Genomic DNA, 24,535 nt, shown 5'->3' with positions numbered 1-24,535 from the left:
GATAATGAAGGCCATTTACTATAAGCAATTTGCCACTAGCATGTACTTAATATTGTGACTTCAAATATATTTAAAACAGGAATCAATTGGACTATAAAGAGAAATTTAAAAATATATACATAGTGGGTTTTAAAAAACTCTCTTTGCAAATATAGATTAAAACATAAAAAGTTAATAAGCAGTCTTGTTAAGAAGTCAGTTCCTAAGCCAACATGGTGGAGATTTGGGCCTACTTTTTCTTCTATTAGGCACAGGGTCTCTGTTTTAGTGCCTAAGTCTTTGATCCACTTTGAGTTGATTTTTGTGCAGGGTGAGAGTTAAGGGTTTAATTTCATTTTGCTACAGATGGATTTCCAGTTTTCCCAGCACCATTTGTTGAAGAGGCTATCTTTTCTTCAATGTATGTTTTTGGTGTCTTTGTCTAATATGAGATAACTGTATTTATGTGGGTTTGTCTCTGTGTCTTCTATTCTGTACCACTGATCTACATGTCCATTTATGTATGATGTGTCAAAATGCATTCTACTGTCATGTATAACTAATTAGAACAAATTTAAAAAGGTAATAAGGATATGAAAGTTTGAATTAATCAGTTAAATAGCTTAATCTAGTTTACACATATGGAATAAAAAAACTAATTGCTTGTCATAATACAAAGGAAATCTCATCAGATACCAAACACTCAGTAACATATAGAATATATTCCCTGACTACACTCCAATAAATGTGAACTTGAAAAAAAATGCTTGAAATTACTCTCTACACTTAAAGATTAAAAAGGAAAGATACTTCTAAACATTATTTGGTCAGTACAACTGTCAGGATAAGTTATGCTGCAATAACATATAGGCCTGAAATATCTTGGCCATCTTAAAGCAATGAAGGTTTATTTTCCATTCATAGTATAATTCCAGTCTAAGTCATTTGGAAATCCATCCCATGTTTTCTTCCTTTTGGGCCCTACACTGGTGGATAAGGCCTTCTGGCATATTACCAGTTGCAGTGGTGAAGAGATGGCATGTGGCTCTTACGTTTTCTGTCCTACATATCATATTCCACTCATGTTCTATTGGCTCAAACACATCCATTCCCATGGCTGACTTTAGGATGATAGAGACATGAGTAAAAAACGCTGGACATGTTAGTGACCAGCACTAATGATTATCATAAAGAAAAAATGTTGTGAAAATGAGGAAATATTTACATTTAAAATAATGAAAATTTAACATGTCACAGCTTGTATTTTAAAATAATTATGCTGTTAAATGATTATATTAGGAAAAAGAGACAGAAAAGTAAGAAGCTAACTATCTCATTCAAGAAAATATCTCCCCCAAGAGTGGGAAAAATAATAAAGAGATGCATTAATAAAACAGTAATAGAAAACAAAACACAATATAGAGAATAAAAATAAGAAATAAACCTGCTATTTTGTTGGGTTTCTCAGAGTGAGACTCTGAGATGAAAATGAGTAAGTACTCAATAAGAAAATGTTCCCTGGAGAAGCATGGAAGGGGATAGTCAAAGGTGGTCAGGGCAAAAGAAGCCCAGCAAGGATGCCCTTCCAGACCAGGTCCCACAGATAACAGTTTGATCCTTATTCTACAGTGGATTTCTGAAATAAGAGGTACACATGAGACACATTCCACTCAGGGACTTCCATATTCCCACAGATGTCAGTTATCTGCATAGGTGGGCAAAGTGGCTCCAGTAGCCTGAGGTCAGTCCTCCGAAGCTGAGTTTTACGTGCTGTTGATTGGAAGCAAAACTACCCTGAATTTGCAAGAAGAGTACGAGGGCCCCAGAGAAGCTGAATGCAGCACAAACAGTGTCCACTGGAATTTATTCTTTGAAGAAATGAATAAGATAGACAAATGTGTAGCCAAATTTCTGAAAGAAGCGTCAGTAATCTCAAATCATATAACATATGAAAAAGGGGTTATAGCTATGGTGCCATACAGATGGTATGGCAATATATTTGAAAAAAGCAGAAATGATCAATGTCACAGCAAAATGTGACTTATCAAAACTATCTCAAGAAGTAATAGAAGGTAGGGGACATGGCTCAGTGGTAGAGCGCTTGCCTAGCACCTGTGAGGCACTGGGTTCGATTCTCAGCACCACATAAAAATAAATAAGTAAAATAAAGGTATTGTGTTCATCTACAACTAAATGATTAAAATAAAGGAAGTAACAGAAACAAGAATAGAACTCTAATCAATTACAAAAAAGGAAACAACCATTAAAAACTTACCCTCACCCCTTCCTCCAACCCGGGCCCAGATGAATTTGGCTGAACATTCAAGGAACAGCTAATATCATGCTGGTGCAAACTTTACTGAAGGATAGAAAATAAAGGAATATTCTCCAACTCAGAAAGAAAGATTACAAACCAACCTTACTTGTTACACATGCATAAGTAAACCAAAGATTAGAAAATTAATAAATGTATTAAATTTTGATTTAACATAAGAAAGTAAAGATGGTTGGACATTAAAACTATTAAAGAAAAGCCATGGAATTTTCTCAACAGCATGTGATCCAACTCAGTAACTACTTATGATTAAAGTTTTTTTGAGCAAACTCTGAGCGAAACAGGAATAGAAAGATATTATATCTATTGAAAACCTACTACAAACATTTTAAAGGATATGATGTTAAAACTTTTTTCTTTAAAATCAAGAACAAAACAAAGATTCCTTCTGTCAATGGGAAAAAGAAAACATAAGATAATTTAAGAAGACAAACCTATCATTTTTCATTCACAGGCAATATAATTATGTCCATAGAAAACCAAAGATGATTTATTAGGACTAATAAAGTTCAGCAAGATTTCTGGAAAAATTATTAATGAACAAAATTCAACAACTGGAAAAATAAAATAAAATTTAAACACATACCATCAGATAAGCATAAAAATCAATGCATTTAGGAATACGTATGAAATAATGTACTAGACCTTTATAAAAATCATTTCTAAATGAATTAATTACAAAAGAAAGGATAAAGAAATGGAGGAATATACCATGTTCAATGATGTTGTGACTTGTTATTAAGAAGATATCGATTCCTCCAGTTACCTACAAAAAATTCTCAATAGTTTTCATGGAACTTAACCAGATGAACCTAAAATTGCTATGAAAAGGTATAGATTTATTAAAAAAAAAAGAGAAGTTGGGTGTTGGAATTGTCCTACTAAATATGAAGTTACTATAAAACTCTCATAATTAAGATTGTGGGTGTTAGGACCAGAATAGACAGAACAAAACCCAGAAGATAATCCACATGATAACCAAACATGACAGATGATAGGTGTGACACAACCGCTCTGGAAAGGATGGTGGTCTTGGGAACAAGCGATACTAGAAAAGTTGGTTATCCATTGGAAAAACATACATTAGACCGTGACCTCACATACCAATCCAAAGTAAGTTCCAAATAAATTATAAACCTTAGTTTGAAAATTGAATATGTAAACCTGGCAGGAAAAACATACTACCAGAGATTTTAATTATTTGGAGGAGTTAAAAAAAAGTTCTTAAACCAAAGAAAGCGTAGACAAAAAGATTGATAAATATAACTCCATTAAAAAAATAAAATCTCTGGATAATAATGGCAATTACTGTTTGCAAGAACTACATATGTTTATACATGAAAGATGGCTAAGCTTTACTGTGCTGCAACCCATAGTAAATCTACTAGGCTTATGCTATTATTTCATATGTAGAGTACTTTCCCCCTCAATAACTACAACAAAACTAATTTTATGGTGTGTTTTTTTCTCTTTCAGAAAGAAAAAGAACGTCTTCTAGGTATGCATTAAATAATGCAATTAAAGGAAAAGGTTGTTATCTGAAAAACACAACATGAAAATGAGAATTTCATTCTTAGAACAAGTTGGCAGTTATCTTAATACAAGCATCTCTTCTATGGGAACCAGTCTTCGTTTGTGTGAACTTTGTAGCTTGTGGTCTTTTCTTGGTAATGTTAACATGAAACAAATTCCTCTTGGTGGCTTGCTTTGTGTGTCCAAGAATGCAGCTACTGATGTCTCATAGGAATTTAAGTGCTGGCAAACCCCAGGGGGTCTGCCACATTGCTGGGGGTCGAAGTGGTTAGTTTGAAAACCAGGAGCCTGTTCCATACTCCCTTTTGACCCTGGGTCATCATTTTACTTTTTTATCTGGGCCCTTCTGTGTTTACATGTTGCAGACTGTGGACCTCTTAACATGAGACGGCTCTGAAATATGATGTGATTAGAAAAGAAACATTTGTAGGAACTCTAGAGGTCTTAGATATTCATCATTTAACAGATAAAGATCAGATGATTCTGGGTTTATGTAGATCACAGAGGTGAAGGGTGCTCATTTTTTTTTTTCGAAAACATACCTCAAAATGATATTATTTCTGGCCCTTGGGCTGAGTCCCTACAGTTTTACAAGGCAATCTCTCTAAACCCAAACTCTTCCACATTATAAATAAACTATTACCGTGCACCCCTTAAGCGGCAGGGAGAGCTGTTTTTGCTTCAACCCATAGCACAGTTCAGAAGGTCAGGCGTGACCACACTATCTCCTGTTATTTCAGGGCTCAACGTGTTTGCCTTGGCTCCATTTCCCTGGCATTTGGTTTCCGTTATTTTTCCATGGGTTTGGCTTGCAGGAATCAAAGAAACATATTTTCAAAAATAAGTAAAGTCTATAAAGATGAAAAAGTATTCCAAGCTGGTGGGTGCCTGGACACAGTTGGAGGGAATACGCACCTCCCTGCTTACCTTAAGTAGCACAGTTCTGACCCTGACATGGTCAATGTGAATGGTAATCAAGTCCACCCCACTCAGCAAGGCTGGCTAGAGCCTTCTGCCTTCTCCACAGCTAGACTCCGCTGGGCTACCTACTAAGGTGACCTACTAAGGCCCACACCTGGGAGAGCTGAGGGTCTCCTTTGATAAGATGTTTTCCATATCAGCCTCACTTATAGCTGACTGTTCTCAATTGGAAGATACTGTGATTGTCCTACTGCTGTGGCTTAGTTTGCTTGCTGCTGTGAGTTTTCTGCAGAATTCATGTCTGGGAAATAAGAATTCACTGCATAAAACATGATTAGGGTAACTACTTTGGGGTTTAACCTTCAGCAGAGACCTTAGGCCAGACATCGTAAGTGGGAAGTGGTAGAAGAGGTAGTAGGTTGGAGTGTGAAGGGATGTAGTGAGAACCATTGTTCCTAAGCTCCTTTGCACGTGGGATTACCTGCAGAGTTTGAGAAACTCCCCATTTCTGTGTTCCTCTATGAGTGATTGTGATTTGGTTTGAGAAAGCTTTGAAAGTTTTAAGAGATTCCCAGGAGATTTGAGGATAGTGGTGTAATGGTCAAGAGCCCAAACTGAAGGTGTACAGACCTGGTTTGAATCACAACTCCAACACTTACTAGCTATGTGACATGGATCAAGTCATTAAACCTTTCCTGGCCTTAACTTTTTCATATTTAATATGGGGATAATCTGTTCTTCCTTAGGTGGTTACTATGTCAAGGGAGTGTAAAAATTCCATAATTTTAATACTAAAAATGTTGCATCAACAATCAGGGAATCAGGTAGCTAAACAAACTCTGGCCATATGATAGAAAGACCATGTAATCTAGAGTTGCTACATGTGTGGATTTTGGAGTCACATGAGCCTGGACTTGAATCTTGGCTCCACTGATTGACCATGGGCACATGTCTTCAATTCTGAGCCTTTGTCCCCCCTGATAAAATGGATGGATTGATATGAAGATTAAATGACATACACTTAGCATTTTGGTTGAACGATATGAAATTACTTTTTTTTGATAGATTAAAAATGGTAGATTATCAACCATTTCATGACTCATACTAAGTCTTTTAAAATGTTAGTAGTAGTAACTATTATTATTCATCAGTATGACCTCAAGGGAATTACTTTATTTCAGAGGATCTCAGTTTCTCCATTCATATAATAGATTCTGCCTTCAAGTGTGGCACTGTGTCACATGCCTGTAGGCCCACTACAAGGGAGGCTGAGGCTAGAGAATCACTTGAGCCAGTGAAGGAGTTCCAGGCCAGCCTGGGCAACATAGCGAGACCCCATCTCAAAAGTATTCTGCATTCTTCATCTAATGGCTTGCTGTAAGGTTTACATGAGATGATGTTTATGTAGTCATTTTGAAGATGACAAAATATGAGGAAATCATGATAATCAGAAAATATTCCTAGAGCTAGGCACCTCATGTATTTAAGGATGAATATTCATTCTGGAAAAGTTAGAGGGGTATGCCTACACAGTAAGAAACTTGGGAAGGGAGTTGCGGTTCAGAGAATTTTGGGATTCAGACAGGAAATCACTTTTTAAGCCTACTCTTGAGTTCAGCACCACTCAGTATCACAGAAAACTTGTGGCTCCTGCCAAGTACAAATTTGGGTCATGATTGAGAGATGGTTTGCCCTGTCTGCTAGGAAAATAACAACTAATGCTTCTATAATGCTGCCACACACTGGCCTCTGCTGAAGTTCCTGTAGGTGAGGAAACTGAGGCACAAGGAAGTTAAATAATGTGTCTATACATAACAATAAAAGGCACTCAAGAAATAAGTCCTAGCCGGTGCGGTGGCACATGCCTGTAATCCCAGCAGTTTGGGAGGCTGAGACAGAAGTATTTTGATTTCAAAGCCAACCTAAGCAACAGCAAGGCACTAAGCAACTCAGTGAGACCCTGTCTCTAAATAAAATACAAAATAGGGCTGGGGTGTGGCTCAGTGGTTGAGTGCCCCTGAGTTCAATTCCCAGTACCCCTCCCCCGGCAAAAAAAAAAAAAAAGAAATAAGACCTGTGAAAAGGACTTACGTTAAATGAGTAAGTTCAAAAATTGCAGCAAAGTAAAATCAATAACAAAATAGTTTACTGAGAGCTCTTCTGTGCTTTTCTACCCTTCATTTTTAATACAGACTTTTCTACTAGTGTATACACACACATTCCTCATAGAAAATGTCTCAAGGCTGGGGACAGATTGCCCCATATTTTTGGTTCTTAACCTCATTTTCATTCCTGGCACCTTGGGTGGCCTTGGATGAGCAAAATAACTTCCCCATGTCTCTAGTTTCTCCACCTATAACATGGGTCTAATAATTCCTCCCTTGAAAGCATGTTGTGGGGGCTAATTATCATAATTTTTTTTTTCGCCTCTGATGCAGACTAGAAACCCAAAAGGCCACCCAGGCTTCTGCTCTGTGGTAAAAGCTTGGCTTCTCTTGGACAGAGACAAGAATATTGCTTCTTGGTGGGCTTCCAAACACTCGTGCTGCCTGCTCTTTGCATTGGGTAGTGCCAGGTCTCTTTTTTCACACACAGCATTACTTAGAGTGAGTTACCATAAATACCCTGTGGCCAAGGAAGTCACTGATGCCATTTATTATAAAGTTACCGGGAAACATTTTCAACTCAAAAGGATCAGTAAGGCAGTGACAGTGTCACTCGATGTACTGATGACTGAATCGGGAGAACACATTCCATAAAGGAAAAACTTACAGAGGATTGACTTTTTAAAGACTAGAAACAGTGGCCCCTGTGCATGTTAGAGGCTCGCTCTCCAGGTATGGTTCATAGTCCAGCGGCATTGGTTATCACCTGGGAGCCTGTCAGAATGCAGATTCTCAGGCTTCACCCCCAAACTACAGAATCAGACTCTGCAGACTAACAGCCTTCACAGGAGTTCAGTTTTCCCATTAAAGCCTGAGGAGCAACCCTCTGATTGGAACCTTAACAGGTGAATGGCACAGGAACCCACTCGGGGTCTGTCAGACTTCAAATCCCTGGTTCTGGCCTTCTTGCTGCTTTGCTTCCTAGGGGGTTTGAGTCATCATTGAGATACAATCTGACCTTCCTGCAGGAGTCTGATCATGCTACTGCAATGGGTACCTACTCCTTAGCTCAGGAAACTTCTGAACAAGAATGTAGTGCTTTTGTTTTATTAGAGTGCTTGTAAAAAAGCACTTTAAAAAAGCTAAAGATATTTTCTTATATTCTAGGAAAAAGAAAGGGAGAGAGTGGAGGAAGAAAAGAGAAGGAAAAATAAAGGGGAAAGAAAAGAAAAAGCAAGCATTTGAGCATATCAAATATTTATTTTTGTACTCTAGTTACCTATCCTGGTTTTGGAGTAAATGAAATTTTTGTTAATCCTTAAGGGCTATTTATTTCCATTTTTTTTTTGAAATGGAAATCTTTCTGACGTCATAAAACAATATCAGCCAAAGAGGATGCCAAGTTGGGCATAGTGACGCATAAATGTAATCCAAGCAATTTGAGAGGCTGAAGCAGGGAAATCACAAATTCAAGGTCAGCCTGGACAAGTTGATCAGACTCTGTCTCAAAAGAAAATTAAAAGGGCTAGGGATGTACCTCAGTGGTAGATTGATTGCCTAGCATATGTGAAGCCCTGAGCTTCATCACCGGTATTGAAAAAGCAAAAGCAAAACAAAGACAAACAAAAAACAAGAGTCTGAATCTCATCAAGGATCTGCATCTAATACAGGAAATGTCACCTGGGCCCTCTGGAACACTTGCTCTGGGGCCACTTTACCTTGGAATACAAGTGCCATAATTGCCATGTCTGCTACACTGTGCAAAACCTCGGTCACTGAAGAAGCTACATGTAAGCAATCCAGTTGACAGTCCCAGCTGAGGTTCCAGCTGACAGTCAGCTGTTGGCATATGAATGAACCATTTGGACATCCAGCTGACACAGCACTGCAACTGCACGGGAGACTCCAAATGAGAACCACGGGCAGATCTCAGACCACAGAACCGACAGCGTTAGTAATAAGTGCCTCGAAGCACTAGGTTTGGGGATGATTTGTTAAGTACTGCTAATGGAATGAATGTTTGTGTCCCCCCCAAAGTAGGGGGAAATAACACTTTCTTGGTGGATACCTGTTAACTTTCGCATATTTTTTTTAAGAGAGAGAGATAATTTTTTAAATATTTATTTATTTATTTTTAAGTTTTCTGCGGACACAACATCTTTGTTTGTATGTGGTGCTGAGGATTGAACGCATGCCAGGCGAGCGCGGTTACATGTTAACTTAATGTTTTCTGGATTATTGATTTGTTTGTGGGTTAGAAACTAAATCTGAGCTGCTGTGGGTATCCCTCACTTTCTTCAACATTGTGTCTAAATTCTGAGTGAGCTTACAACTAGCCAAGTCACTGGGACCTTCATCTGGAGCCATCTGGGCCTTGCCTGGTTTTCCATGTACCTTGACTGTTGCAGAGACATCCTCTCTTCCTATCTGCCTTGCCCTTAGGTTCAGAGCTATTTGCCACCTCTTACATACTTCTCTGGGTCATAGGGCAAGGCTAGAAGGGACCCACCTGTCTGCACACATCTTGCACCCTGTTGCTATTCTCTTTGGGGGGTATTCCTTGTAGTCTCTGGGTTCAGGTGTTTCCTTGAGATCCTATATAGGAAAGAAGGCGCGGGACTCTTCCCTCAGGAACCCTCTGTACCCCTCCTGCCATTCACTCCTTCTTGTCTCCCATCTCCTCACTTCACCCTCACCTGGGGGTTGAGATGTCTGTCTTCCAACACAGTTAACCTTTGTGGTTAAACTCTATATATTCCCTTAATGGTTTGGGCCTTTGGAAATCAGAGTTAGGGAAGTACCCAGAAATGATTTCTACTTTTCTGCACAGTCTCATCCCTTCTCAAAGACAACAAACATGGATATCTTGATTGCTTGGATGGTGGGGGCTGGAGATGATGAAGCATAAAATAAGACAGGGAAACTATCAATATTTTAAAAAATCTTACCCCTCAACATAATCCAAATTGTTTGATACCTTGTCTTTAAGTTCATTTATGGCATTTGTGTTTTCAAATAGTGGTGGAGTGGGTAGGAGTGGAGGTTATCTGGGTACCAACCAGCCTCCAGCCTGCACTTGTTGGAACTGTAGTTTGATGGATTGAAAAATGAGTAGGTTAGAGTATGACACTGAATTTAACTGGAAATATCTTTTTGTACATTTGAGGAGAGAGTGTGTGTGCATATGGAGTGACAGTATAAAGTGTATTTCTCAAGTGAAATATGGGCAAAAAGTTTGAAAGTCACTGGAACAGAAGACTCAATAATCTTTATAGACCTTCATGGCATTTTATGGGTCTAAGTGTTTGGTCAACAATTGTAAAAATGAAGGAACTTGAGTTTTTGTGTTTTTGTTTTGCAATGGACTTTTAGAAATGGAAATACCTTCTTCCTGTGCTAATGGCAATGATGATGGAACTGGCTTGTCCCACTGAGCCAGAGAAACCACTTGACCCTTATTTATTTTCTTCAATCCCTAATTAGTGTATTTTTATTTTCTCCTCCTTCTTCTCTCTTGGCTTTCCTCCTCTTCCCTTTATTGTTTTCTTTCCCTTCCCACTTTTCTTTTGATCTCTTTCCTCTATATTCTCCCCCTCTATTCTTTTTCCTCCCACCACCTTGTCTTTGGAGAGCGGAGTCAGCCAGCATAATTTCCCTCATTTCATTAGCACCCTAGTTATCTAAACTATCATTAGCTTTTCAACTAAATGCTTGAGACCTAGTTCTACTTGAAAGGTGGCCCATTGATCATCATGGGAGCTTGTTAGAAGAGAGAAGCACAAGCCCTGCCCCAGACCTCCTGAAACACAATTTGCATGTTAACAAGATCCTGCACGATTCTTATGGACAGTCAAGTGTGAGAAGCACCACTAAAGCATTGATCATCTTAAAAACAATCCTTTGAAAATCTGTCATTAAATCTTTAAGCCCCTGTATCTACAGATACTTCCCTTCAGCATGGTTATAGAAGCCTTTCCACTCCTTTAGAAAATAGATGCAGTGAGGGGTGGAGAAGTGGGGTTTGGATAACTAGATAGGGAGGTGGTGGCTTTCCCTAAGACGTTGAGTCACGGAGGCAAATGTCTGGCTGTCTTGATAAATATCAGGTCTCTTCTTGTTTATCAAATAATAGTAGGTGATGTGGTGTGTGGTTTCAGAACCAGTTGCATGTTGCCAGACGCCAGCCTGAGGACATGTCAGTTTCAGTTGGCTCAGACAGGGGCATCTTTCTGCTTGTTTTCCTTCCCTGGGAAACACAGAATGAGCTGGAGGTCATCAACTGGGAATATATCTGTTACAAAGAAGGGTGACCCAGTCTAGTATTTCCTAAGACAGGAAATAGGTTAATATCCATTTCCCAGAAAAATGATTAACAGTGTCAATTTCACTTTCAAAACCGTCTCAGTATGGATAATAACTTGTGTCGGTCCTGAGTTTGATCAATGCCATGGGAGATGCTGGTCTTTTTTAGAGATGGAACAAAAATGAATCCACAAGCTGGAGCAATAAATATCACTTGCCTTTATACGATGCCACTGTCCAGAACTGGGAAAGAGATTCCTGCACAATCCATGGCCCTGATACTAGATATCTGGGAACATTTTGATCAACAGGGATTTTAATATATTTATTTTAATTGTAATGTAATACATCTCATGAATATGTACAATTAAAAATATATATATATATATAAAATGTGTGATCAGAACCTGGTCATGGGCATATCTGTCAATGAAGACATTCATTAGTTCTTTGTATTGGAAACATTCAAGTCCTCTCTTCTAACTATTTTGAAATATTAAATTAATTGTCAACTCCAGTTATTCTATTATGCTAGTGAAGATTAGAAACTACTACTCCTTTACAACTGCTCCTCTATAACATTTAACCCACCCTCTCATCATTTCTCCCTCCTCCACACCCTTCTCAGCTTCTGATAACCACTATGCTATTCTCTACTTCTCTGAGATCAATATTTTAGCTTTCACATATAAGTGAGGATATGATGTATTTGTCTTTCTGTTTCTGACTTGTTTCACTTAACATAAAGCCAATATGGTTACAAATGACAGAATTTCATTATTTTTTAATGGCTAAGTAATGTTCCATTATATATATATATATATATATATATATATATATATATATATATATATATATATGTATATATATTCTTTACCCATTATATATATCTCTATATATTTATATATATTTCTTTGTCCATATATAATGTAATATATATACACACACACATATACATTGTCCACTTATCTAATGATTGACATGTAGTTTATACCATACTTTGGCTATTGTGAATTGTGCTACAATAAACACGCAAGATCAGATGTCTCTTTAACATACTGTTTTCACTTCCCTGGAATATATATATCCAGAGGGTATTGCTAGGACTAATAGGTCATATGGTAATTCTACTTGTAGTTTTTTAAGGAGCCCATATTGTTTTCCATAATGACTAAACCAATTTACATTCTCACCAACAATGTTTTAAGAGTTCCCCTTTCTCTACAAATATTTGCAAACTAGTCATCCAACAAGGATTAATTTCCAGAATATGTAAGAAACCTGGCATGTTTTGAGTAATTCCAAGATTGGTGCTGGTTCTAAGATCAGGCCCTACAATCTTGGTCTGATCTCTGACTTCTCAGTCTTGGTTGTCTTTCTGGTCATGCTGCCTCCAGCCACAATCAGACTGAATTTTCAACACCCTTGATAGTGCTCCAATCAGGTGAAATGACTTGTGTTCTAAGCTGGAAGTAGAAAGCCAATTACAGTACTAGCACGGAGCTGAGCGCAGTGGTGCCTGCCTGTAATCCCAGTGGCTGGGGAGGCTAAGGCAGGAGGATCACAAGTTCACAACCAGCCTCAGCAGAAGTGAGGTGCTAAGCAACTCAGTGAGACCCTGTCTCTAAATAAAATACAAAATAGGTCTCAGGGTGTGGGTTATTGGTCAAGTGCCCCTGAGTTTAATCTCCACCATCCCCTCCCCCCCCCAAATACGAGTGCTAACAAGGAGGCAAATCTTTTTAGACCAATGAATTGCACTAATATTCTGAAATTGAAATTAAGTTCAACACAAGACGGTTAAAAGTGGAAAAGTAAGGACCCCTTGAGGTACAACCTTACCAGAGCCCCCAGCATGTTCATTCTCTATCCTTCCTACTATGTTTGAAGGCTATGAAGCAGATCACATGATCCCAAGCCATAGGCTCTGTGGCTCCTTATACTTGGCCCTTGCATATTTAAGATGGAGCTCAGGAAATATTTTTTTATTTTCTTGTCCCACCTGGAAGACACAAAGTGAATATTTTGGTAGTTCCAAGGGAATTGCAGAGCCAGACATTGTTTGTCAATCCTGGGGCAGCCCTGGCAAATTTGGGGTGAGGGAGCACAAACAGGTGGGCTCTTGGAGAGGTGTCTACTCAAACAGAACCTGTTTTGGGGCTGGCTTGGAGAGCTGGCATTTATTTTTTCTGTCATCCTTAGTCCTGGATGGTGTTAGATTTCTCTAAAGGCTTCATGACCCATGATTCTATGTGAGCTCAGATTCTACTTCTCTACCTCCTCAACCCCATTAGCCTTGTTCTCCAAAATGAAAATAGCAAAGTCTCTTAGAATTCGTGTTTCGGTTGTTGGAAAAGATTGTCTCTGATCAATTTTGGAAAAGCACTTTACAAGGGGAAAACACCACCCAGCTGGGATGTGGGATTACCAGTCAGAGGAATTTGTTACTGGAGGTTGATTTTCCTCACATATTTTTAACAACCAGAGAAACTTTATCTTTCAAAGTGGTCACATTAAAACTTGCCTCTTTCTTCCATATTTCCTGCCAGGGCTCAGAGAGTGTTTAGACTTGCTTCGTTTAGGAGATAAGAGGAATATCTGTTCTCTTTAAAGTTTCACCTTATTTTTGACATGACCAACCCTTTCTGGCCTGGTATCAACACTAAATTCTTATCCTGTGTTTGGGACAAGAGCCCAGTTTTAAGGGGTAACCATTATGGAAATCAATACTTACTTCAAGACTACAATACAAATATATTTTATGTATGTTATAAATAAACATATAAAGATCTCTATCAGGTCACCTCCCACCATTTCTTTAATTCACTAATATGTAGGGTTGTTTTCTCAATCAGGAGTAGCCAGTCATTAATCAGTTATTTATTTTCCATCATTAATTTGTTCATTCATTAAGTCAAATTTTTTTTGGTAATCCAACTTTCCATGGTAAAGAAGACATAGTCACTGCCTTCATTCAAATGTGAAGGATAATTCAACATTAATCAAAGAATCACTTAAATACATGTGAAGACAAAACGCAAACAAAAAATCTCAGAACCTACTAAGACACATACTGTGGAGGAGAGGAACATCCTTGGAGCTAAGGGAGAGCCTAAGGGAGAGCTCCTGAGAGGAGGGCCTGAAGGAGGCATAATGGAGGCGAAAGTGGGGGCTGTGTAAGCGCTTTGCAGCTAGAGAGGGTAACTTAGGTCAAGTCCCCCATAGCAGGAGGATGGTGGAGATTTGGAGGAACCAGGAGAAGCTTTAGAGGGCTGCAGCTCAGAGCATGGTAGGAGATAAGGTTGGAGTGATCAGCAACTGAAAGACCACGTGGGACTCTATAGGTAAGGCAACCACAAAATTTATTGTCTAAACTTGGACACTTGTGAGAGTAAAATGAGGGGCTATCAATAGCTACCAACATAGACATACACTTGAGCTCTCCTGAGCAAACCAGGACATATGCTCACTTTGCTTACAGAACCTCCTCCCTGACCCCAGAGATTTGGGTCTTCATCCTAAAAACAATGCTAAGCCACTGCAGGGTTCAAGGTGGGGGAGAAGAATCAGGATGTGATCACATTTTCATTTTGAAAAGATCTTTCTGGTTATACTGTAGAGACAGGAATGGTGGCCATCTTCTTAAACACTAGGATGCCTTGTCTGATTGGGACCTTCTTTATGCTCAGACCTCCTTTCTCTGCTTCCATCCTAGAGCTGAGAACACATCTGTTCAGCAGCTGCAGAACCAAGATTCCTGAGGCTCTGGCTAATTTGTAGCATTATGGGGACGGTGCCTGGCAGTGGACTGCTCCCATTAGTGCTGCTCATGTTCACGTTGTAAGCTTGATGCCTTCCACATGCTCCTGTTTTAGTCCAGTCCTCCTGGGGACGGGCCAGTAATTAACTCTTTGGAGGAATTTGGTCCAACCTAGTGTCTTTCATTGCTGAAATTTTCAGAAAAAGTAGGGCTTGTGCTTGTGAATCAATGGGAATAATGCCTCAAACCCACGAGGGGTTTTGTTCACACCAATGTCTTTTCTAGAATCTCTTCCCTGTCTCCAAGAGTCATGAAATCAGAAAGGGCTTTAAGAGATTGGAACCCCCTATAGGTCCTGTTGAGGAGTGATTTTCCCAGCCCTAACTGAACTCTGCCGGGCACTTGGAACACACTCCCTCCCAGGATTCCATCCTGGATCTGATCTCTTTCTATCTCTACTGCTACCATCTGGCTCAAACTGCCATCTTCTCTAACCTGGACCACTGAATTGTTTCCTGTCTGGTCTTTCTGCTTCTGTGTCAGTCTCTCTCTCAGCCATTCTCTACTGCTAAAGCCAGAGTGATCTTTCTGCAATAACCGTCAAGTCTAAGCTGCTGCCTAAGCTTTTATAGCTTATTGTTGCCTTTGGATTAAAATCCACACTCCTTACTGTGCCTGCAAGGCTCAACTTTCTGCCCCTTTCTCTGTCACTCTTTCTCTCTCACAATCTGTTCACACACACACACACACACACACACACACACACACACACACACACACTGCTCCAGTACCACTCACCTTCTTTTAGATTTTAGGACACATATATGTTCTTTTTTGTTTGTTTGTTTTTGGCCTCAGAGATTTGTATGGAACACTCCATTATTATTTACATAACCTGGTCCCCTTCATCCTTTAGGTCTCAGTTAAAGTGTCACCTCTCTGAAAAGATTTTCCTAACCATCTGTATGTGGCGGTTGCTCTTCCTAACCTTTATTCCAGTCCCTTTGATGGTTTACTTTGTAACATACAATCTTTTTTTTTTTTGGTGTGTGAATGTGTGTGATGGGGCTTGAGTCCAGGGCCTTGCTGATGCTAGGCAAATACTCTGACAGCTTCATTTTTATGAAGTAAGTTTTTCATTTAAAGGTTACGGTCATGGTTATTTCTTATTACAGTTCTCTTGGGAATTTGCTTTTCAAAACGAACACCCCTCAGATATCTGCAGAGTATTATCTTGTCCTTTCTAAGGTTTCTTTTCTTGAGTCTAAACATCCCAGTTCTCTCAGCTCTTACCATCTAAAATGAGATACTGTTTGATTCATCCTATTGTTCTTGCAGGCTATTGAATTCTTTTGATTTTCATAATCTGTCATCTACCATAATGGTTATGCATCCCATCTTGTGGGTCATTTATAAATTTGATAAACATGCAAATGAATGCTCTCATTCAATTCACAAATATGTTGGATGCCCCTAGAAAGCTGGAAGGACTCCTTTCTTCAGAAATTGATGATAGAATGAGCCCATAGTAAAAATTACAGAGACCCTCACATTGACTAGAGAGCAAAGAGTTGAATGCTTCAACCAGAAAACAAAGTTTTTTGGAGTTGTCTAGATGACATTTTCAAGTGGATGTTTTACTTTATGTACTCAATATTTTAAAAACAAAAATTGCAAATTATGGTACATTGAAATGGTGATCATGAAGACTATTCAGCAATGTACTGATTCTGCTATGTATGGAAAAAGTACAATGCCATGGATCACTCGATAGACCCGATTATTAAAGGGGGACTCCAAACTGCTTGCCCCCACGCTGTCCCTTTTCAGCCTGAAGAAGCCAGAAAGATTCTCTTCGTCCCCCTTCCTCACAGCAGTAAGGAGTTCCCAAATTAGAGGGGGGAATGAAGCCAGATTTACAGTTAGGTAGTCAGTGTAGTTAGATAAATCGGGGTCTAATATTGAGTGAAATCTAAAATGGAGGCCATGCTGAAAATGATTCCAGGGAACGCAAAACAACTCATGTAATACCCTTCAATAATTATGATTCATTACTTTTAAGATTAAAAGTAGTCAGAAAAAGGAGTGGGGAATGTAAAAGGAAAATTTCTAAGCTGTTTCTAAGCCGCAAAGCCTGAGTTAAAATGTAAAAGACTAGGTATTGTTAAGTTCCTCTGCTACACCCAGAACCTGAAATTCCTGAGATAGTTAAGACAATGCCCTACTGGCCATTTAGCCTAGGGCCCTGTGCAGTTTGTCACAGGGCCCAAACCAATCAGTTTGAATGTGTACCCCGCTTAGGAGTGACCAATCACCCCTGCCCAGCCTGTTCTGGCCAATGAATGTACTAATCATGTCTCAGAGTTGTTGTTCAATTTTCCCGCGCCTCATGGAGATTTGTTCTGATGTATGCAAAGCCCCCCCCCCCCCGCCCTCCCCAAAAAGTGTACTTAAGTTCTGTTTGACCACTGCTCTGGGCTCTGGGCTGCTCTATCTTCCTGAGTGAGCCTGGAACCTCAGCATGCTGAATCAATAAATCCCCTTATGCCAATTGCATGAAAAAAAAAAGTACAATGCCAAATTATGAGCAAATTTTCTTCTCCATTTTCGAAATATGTTTTTCACATTTATAATGAAAACCATATGATTATAAGAATTCTTGCTATCCCCAGCACCAAAAGAGAAAAAGAATACTTATATTCTTCTGGTAAAAATCAGTACATTTTTTTAAGAAACTTTGTTTTCTCAAAAAAATAGGGATCAAGAGATGCTTTGTAGGTAGTAGGAGACATACAATCATTTTGGGATTTGCAGAATCAATTCCTTCTGTCTGCTTTCCCCATTTACTTGGTGATGCTGAGGATCAAACCCAGGGCCTTGTACATGCTAGACAAGCACTCTAGTACTGAGTGACTCTCCCAGCCCCAACCCTCTTCTATCTCAATCTCTCAGAGGACTTAAAATTATACTTAGATCCCATTTCCAGGTTTATGCTTCCTTTCTTTCAATAGCACTATTTTTCTCTGAAGATTATTCTTAGGGGAAATAAATGTGAAATCTGTAAAGTTGTTTATTTATTTATTTTTTTAAAAAACTTCCTTGTGCCTTTACCTTTTTTTTTTTTTTTTTGTCCTCGGGTACCTTGCTTGTTTTCATGGTGTCTCCACTACAACTTTTAACTTTACCTTCTCTTTAACTCTCACGACATTCTGCAAAGCTTAACCTACCCTAATTTCCATTTCCTCATACTCTAAAGCATATATATTTATATATGCACTAAGAGACCCTGATATATATATATATATATATATATATATATATATATATATATATATATATATAGAGAGAGAGAGAGAGAGAGAGAGAGAGAGAGAGATTGAGAGAGAGATATAGATATATAGATAGATATAGATCTCTCTATCTCTCTATCTATCTATCTATATATAAAATACTGGAGATTTAACCCATGGTCACTTTACCACTGAGTCACAAAACCAGCCCTTTTAGTTTTTTATTTTGAGACAGTGTCTCACTAAGTTTCATAGGGCCTCACTAAGTTGCTGAGGCTGGCCTTGAACTTGTGATCTTCCTGTCTCAGCCTCCTGAGCCACTGGGATTACAGACATGTGCCACTGCACTGGGCCTAAAAGTGATATCGATCATCATAAAAGTTGATAAATTTCAGAAAAAAATATAAAGAAGAAGGAAGATATCACTCATTGCTCAATCATCTAGGAAAGCCCCATTAAAAAAGACATATATCAGGATGACATTTGGTAAGTTTCTGGGTGTCAATGCCTTAGAGTGTGTGTGTGTGTGTGTGTGTGTGTGTGTGTGTATTTTCAAACTTTTTAAACTCCTGAATTATGAGGAGTGGCTCATTAGTGGACATTTAATTCACAGTAATAGGGCTTTGCAAGAATTTTTGTAGGAAGACCAGGAAGAAGGGTCTGTTTGTCTTCTTCAAATGAAACCAACAAACAGCCACTTACTCCATCTTAGAAATGCATCCCTTCTCATGGGGATCCCATGTGGAGAAGAACTTAATACTCTTCCCCTATTTTTTCATTCAATTATTCATCTCAGTCCTCACTTCCCACTCCTAGGCAGCTGTCCAGCTCCCACTGATGTTTATTAGGGACAGGCCACCCAGCTAGTCTACTGCAAGGGCCAAATCTCAAGAAAATCTCATTTAGGGAGAGTGCTTGAAGGCCTTAGGGCTGTTGCATCTTACTGTGAATATACACTCAAGACTAATCTGACGTTTTTATACTCTATCCAAGATAACTGATTGTTCATTTATAACTCCATAATAAAGTCAGGAGAATATTGTGAAGAGTGTTTGAAATGCTTACAGATTCAGAATTCTGGACAAGGTTTCTCATTTCCAAAACTTAACTGAATATAGGATCCTTAGGCATCTCTCTCAGTCTTTATCCCCAAGACCTGACCTATAGTCATCAACAATGCTGGAGTTGTTGAAGTTAATCAATGTGATGGTGAAAGTGATGATGCAAGAAGATGTCAGTAAAGCCAAAGAAAGTCAAGTCGTGGCAGGACCTAACCACATAATTGGCAACAATAGCAGGGACAGCAGGAGCCCCAAGTCAGGAAGGTCAAGAGTTGAGTGTTCATAGAGGAGAGTAGGCCATGTGTAACTTTTCACAAGGCAAAGGCTGGTGCTTTGTGATGGTGGATCCCAGAGACTCACCTTTTGATTAAGGGTAGAAACTCACTTCACTGTGGTCATCCCTGAATCTCAGCATCTATCATCCACTCTCTTTGGAACTCCTCTAAGTGTGTGTTTGAGAAGCTGCTGTTGAACATGGAGTAGGTGAAAATATAAAATTAAAATTCAGAATCTAGCACATAGAAAGCCTTCAGTAAATATTTGTTGGCTGGACAAATTATGACACATTTGAATTCTACCTTTGCCTCTAATTTCTTGAGTGATCTTAAAAAGTTGCTTAGTTGCTCATTTATAAAATGGCTATGCTAGCATTTTCCTTATAGGATTGCTGTGAGCTTAAATGCATTAGTACATATAAAATACACAATACAGTTTTTTCATAAGTAAAATAGTCCCAATAGTAGCAGCAATCCCAGTAATAATTGCTGTTCCTGTTACTAGTATGTAATGCCAAAAATTAAGACTTCTTTGGTCATAGTTTGATGTATTGAAGTTTTGTTATACTTGTATTCTATTTGCTTAGTACAGTTCTGGATACATTGTAGGGACTAAATAAATGTTCGCTGTTGTAACTTCCCAGAGGCTGAATTAAAATCTCATTGTTTAAGTCTTCTTTTAGCCCTTCAGACATGTAGCTTCCCTTGTTGGTCCACAAGTTTATTGCAGTGAATCTGATACATGGTGGCAAAAATTTCATGTGTGAAGAATGCCAGATAACTCCTGGAATGATGAAATTTTCATTTATGTCATGGGTGTGTTTCTGGGGAGGTGGAGATGCTAATGAGTTCAAGAAGTTGTTGTACCCAGTTGGAACAACCTCCAACGGCCTGGCAGAATCTGGGGAACTAGGAAGCAGTTTCTTTCCTTGGGAGATGATGATCAAACTTTGTGGAAACATCATACTCTGCAAAGTACTGTGCCTATTTGGCACTTCTTGCTTTTACTAGGGGCCATACTCCCTGGTGTTTATGCCCCTGTGTAGTCCTCATCCCCTCTCTTGATTCTGAACTTGGCCAAGGGACTTGCTTTAGCCGAAGGGAACATAATGATGTGATGCAGTCAGAGTTTTAATAAGCACTTATGTCCTCTTGGAAAAGGTTCCTCTTGGAATCTTGGATCCTTACTAAAAGGGGCTCAAGATAGATTGCTGAGTGAAGCAAGATCATGTGGAAAGACCCAGAAGGATGAGAGCCAACTTGGACATTCCTACCTCAACTGAGCTCACAGGTGAATGCAGCATTTGAGTGACCTCAGATCCACTACCTGGAGCAAGTGAGCCACCCAACCACACCAATCCACTCACAGACTGGGAAATATAACAATATATTGTTATTTTAAGACATTAAATTTGGGGACATTTTGTATATATGGAAATAGCTTATAGATGTATAACCTCTTTCCTTGCTTCCTCTAAGACCTCCAGACAAACCAAATGGACACATCCCCTGATGTCTCCCAAAACATCCTGGTGCTTATGATAGTCACTGTTTGGGAAGAGATCACCCACCTCCCAAAGCCTGCAACTCACAAATGTAAATTCTGAAGCTCAGAAAGAGCAAGTAACTTGTCTACAGTTATTTGTTTACATCTCCCAATTCAACACCCACTTCTTTTTCTATGAATTGTCATCAAACTGTCTTTAGTTTTCAAGGGGACGTCAGACCCAAATCACATCACAATGTCCATCCAATTCATTACAAATATATATAAAATTACTGAATGAGATTCATTTCTAATTTCAAATAATAATCAAAACACCCTAACAAGAATCATTTTGGCCACTGAAACCAGAAGGTAATCTAGCCAGGGAAGGCAAACAAGGTGCTTACAAATGGTATTTTCAAAAAGAATTATGAAATACTTTATCATGATTCTTGCTAAAAGTTGCACTAACTTTTTTAGAGTACAAATTTTACCTCTCCTAGTCCTGCCAACCTACTCATTCAGTGCTTGTGACCAGGCATTTCCTTTGTTCCAAGCAGTGGTGGATGTTAAAGATAAACATGAACGAGTCAGCCCTGGCCCTCAAGAGAGTTTAACATAAAGATTGAGCTGATTTGGGCTCACATAGCTGGTCAGTGACAGATCTGGGGCTACACCTGGGGGCTGGCCACCCTGGTGGCTGCCAAATATATGCCCAATGACCCTTTGGAGTTGTTGACCATTCTTATTTAATAATCATGGCCTTAACAGGGATATTTTTCAAAGTCCTCTACCTCCTTTTAAAAATAAAGCCCTGTTTAAAAAAAAAAAAAAGCTGTGATTTCTGAGTACTTTGCCATGGTGTGCTCTTTCCTTTGTATGCAAAGGAAAAAGTTTCTTTTTAGATGAGATGTAGCTCATTCATTGGGCAGGGGTGTGAACTGTCCTATAGTTGTTATCATTGCATTCTTGAGGAGCCTCTTTATATAAATCACTCTAAAAATAATTATTTCAAAGAGAAAATAGAGGATTGGGGCTGGACCACTTACTCACAATAATATAGTAATTTTGCCTGCAGACATTTCAATAATACTGGTGTTTTCATAGCTTTAAGTCTAGAGTCATAAAGCTAAATATCCCTGGGCAAATCTAGCCTTGATTACATCTAGCTTTTGATCAAGAGGAATGGCTTTTGTTTTTCTATCCTCCCCAAGACCATTATTGGCACAGACTTTTTAGCCATTTTTATCACATTTATCACCCATTGTTGGATAAACATATCATAAAGCCACTCAAACAAAGAAGCTGACAACAAGATTTTCTTTCCTCTTGTCTGATATAATGTTGGTTCTGGCATGTGCATAATGAAAATCATGTGCCCCATTCAACCTGTATTTCTTGATGCCTACCTAAGGTCAGGCTCTGAGTTCAGCACTGGGGATATGATGGTACCTAACATGGATGAGTCTCTGCTCTCATGGAGAATGCTTTCCAACCATGGTCCACAAACAGATGAACAAATACACAAGATAATGTCTTGTGGTGGTACATGATATGTAGGAAATTAAAACAGGGTCAGAGAGGACCGGTGGACAGATTGGCTGAGCCCTGGGAGCTATTGAAAGGGCCTGGATTTTTAATGAGTGTAATGAAAGTTGTTAGAAGTTTTTGAACAAGGGGATGACATAGTGTAGTTTATATTTTAGAAGATCGACTCTGTAGAACAGTCTATAGAAGATTAAAAAGGATAGCAGGGGAAAATGAGAAGGCAGTGACAGCCTGGGTTCCTCTACAAATCCAAGATGGAAATGAGGGCTTGTGGTAGGTAGTACGTTTGGGGAAGTTGATCAAAAGAACAGAAGTGGAGATCAACTAAGAAATGTCAGATAAGAAAAGAGGCAAGATGTAGAAGATGATGATAAATTCTATAGCCATCTGGAGATTCTCTAAGAGGTCAGGTAGGAAAGATAACTCTGAATTGTTCAATTCCTGTCACCCATTGGTCCAAGGTCACCCCTACTGGAGTGCTAGCTCCCTTTCCTTGCCAGGTTTGTGCATGAGGCAGAGTGACTGAGCAATCCACATATTCCAAGCAGCAGAGCAGGAGGAGTTCTGTGGAGCACTGAGTGGAGGCATAGTAAGGGCAGGTCACACTTAAGAGGTCTCAGTATAAGAGATAGTTCAGGGTGACATAGTGGGAGCTCAAATTTGGATGACAGTGGTGAGGGGACAATTGGACAGAGCCATGGATTACCCCAAAGTTACTCACTGAAAATTTGCAAATGGAAAGCAATGTCTATATTTCCACAGTGAGGCTTGGCCACTAATTTCATGACACCTCACCTCTGTGATGTTATCTTCATTCCCTTTTTCTGTTGTCATGCCCACTTATGCAAAGTTTACCAGTTAAAGCAAGAAAATTGTGAACGGCTATTTAATAAAATAAGAAGAGAGAATGGTAACTGTGTAAGGTCATGGATATGTTATTCGCTTGACTGTAGTAATCATTTCACTGTGTAGATATATACCAAAACATTGTATATACTTTAAATATATACAATAAAAATAACTTAATTGATCAAGAATTAAAGGTCTGCAATCAGGTCCCTGTTGCCTTGGATGTCTTCTTTGTGTAATACATTTGATAGATTATAGAGGCAAAGGAAGGTGAAGTAATGGGAATAAAGTTGAACTTGCTATATATTTGGACAGGAAAATGAATTTCAGTTTAGACAAATGTTTGAAAGAGTCAGAGACTTATGGGCAATGTCAAAAATGTCTGTTTAAAACTTAAAAAACAAGAGATTATCCCTGCATTGGTCATGGTTATTCAAGTTTCTTATATCATGCTAAGCCAAAGCCAGGAATACAATTTTCATGGCATGAGACTCAGCATTATGAAAAATAATATGCATTGGGGTGTTTCTCAGGAAAGGAAGAACATCTGTAACTTGTCAAAAAGAAAAGAAAAAAAATCTCCTTGTGGTCGAAGGTGCCTAGGAGAGTGATCCTGGAGAAGAGCAGTCCAAGGAATGTTGGCAAAAGCTGTGTTGAGGAGGCTGAGCTGAAATGCTTTATGGTGTCAGAGGTGGCTGTGCTGTTTCCAGGGAGCACTTTGGATGTTCCCATAGAAGCATGTTCTCTTGCCTGGGATTTGCTCTTTTGGAATTTCATAATTCTTCACAGTGATTCTAAGCTTGACAAAGTGACAAGGATACTAATAATAGTAATAATAATACTAATAATATTGATAATAATTAACACTAACAATACTAATAACAGTAATAATGCATTGTCTATTTCATGAGCTCTCTTTCATGTAAATACTATGCCATGTACAGATAGGCATTGATAGAGAATGTGCGTTTTCTAGGTAGATGATGTGAGAATTCTATCTGGAGAGAGATACCCTTTGCTGAAATTTTCCTTTCTTACATCCATTCTTATGTGAAAGGAAGCCTCTGGGGCCTGGGAGTGGCAGGTCAGGT

This window comes from Spermophilus citellus, assembly GCF_964194105.1.
Source record: "Spermophilus citellus genome assembly, chromosome: 2".
NCBI lineage: Eukaryota > Metazoa > Chordata > Mammalia > Rodentia > Sciuridae > Spermophilus > Spermophilus citellus.
This window is presented reverse-complemented; position numbering follows the sequence as displayed.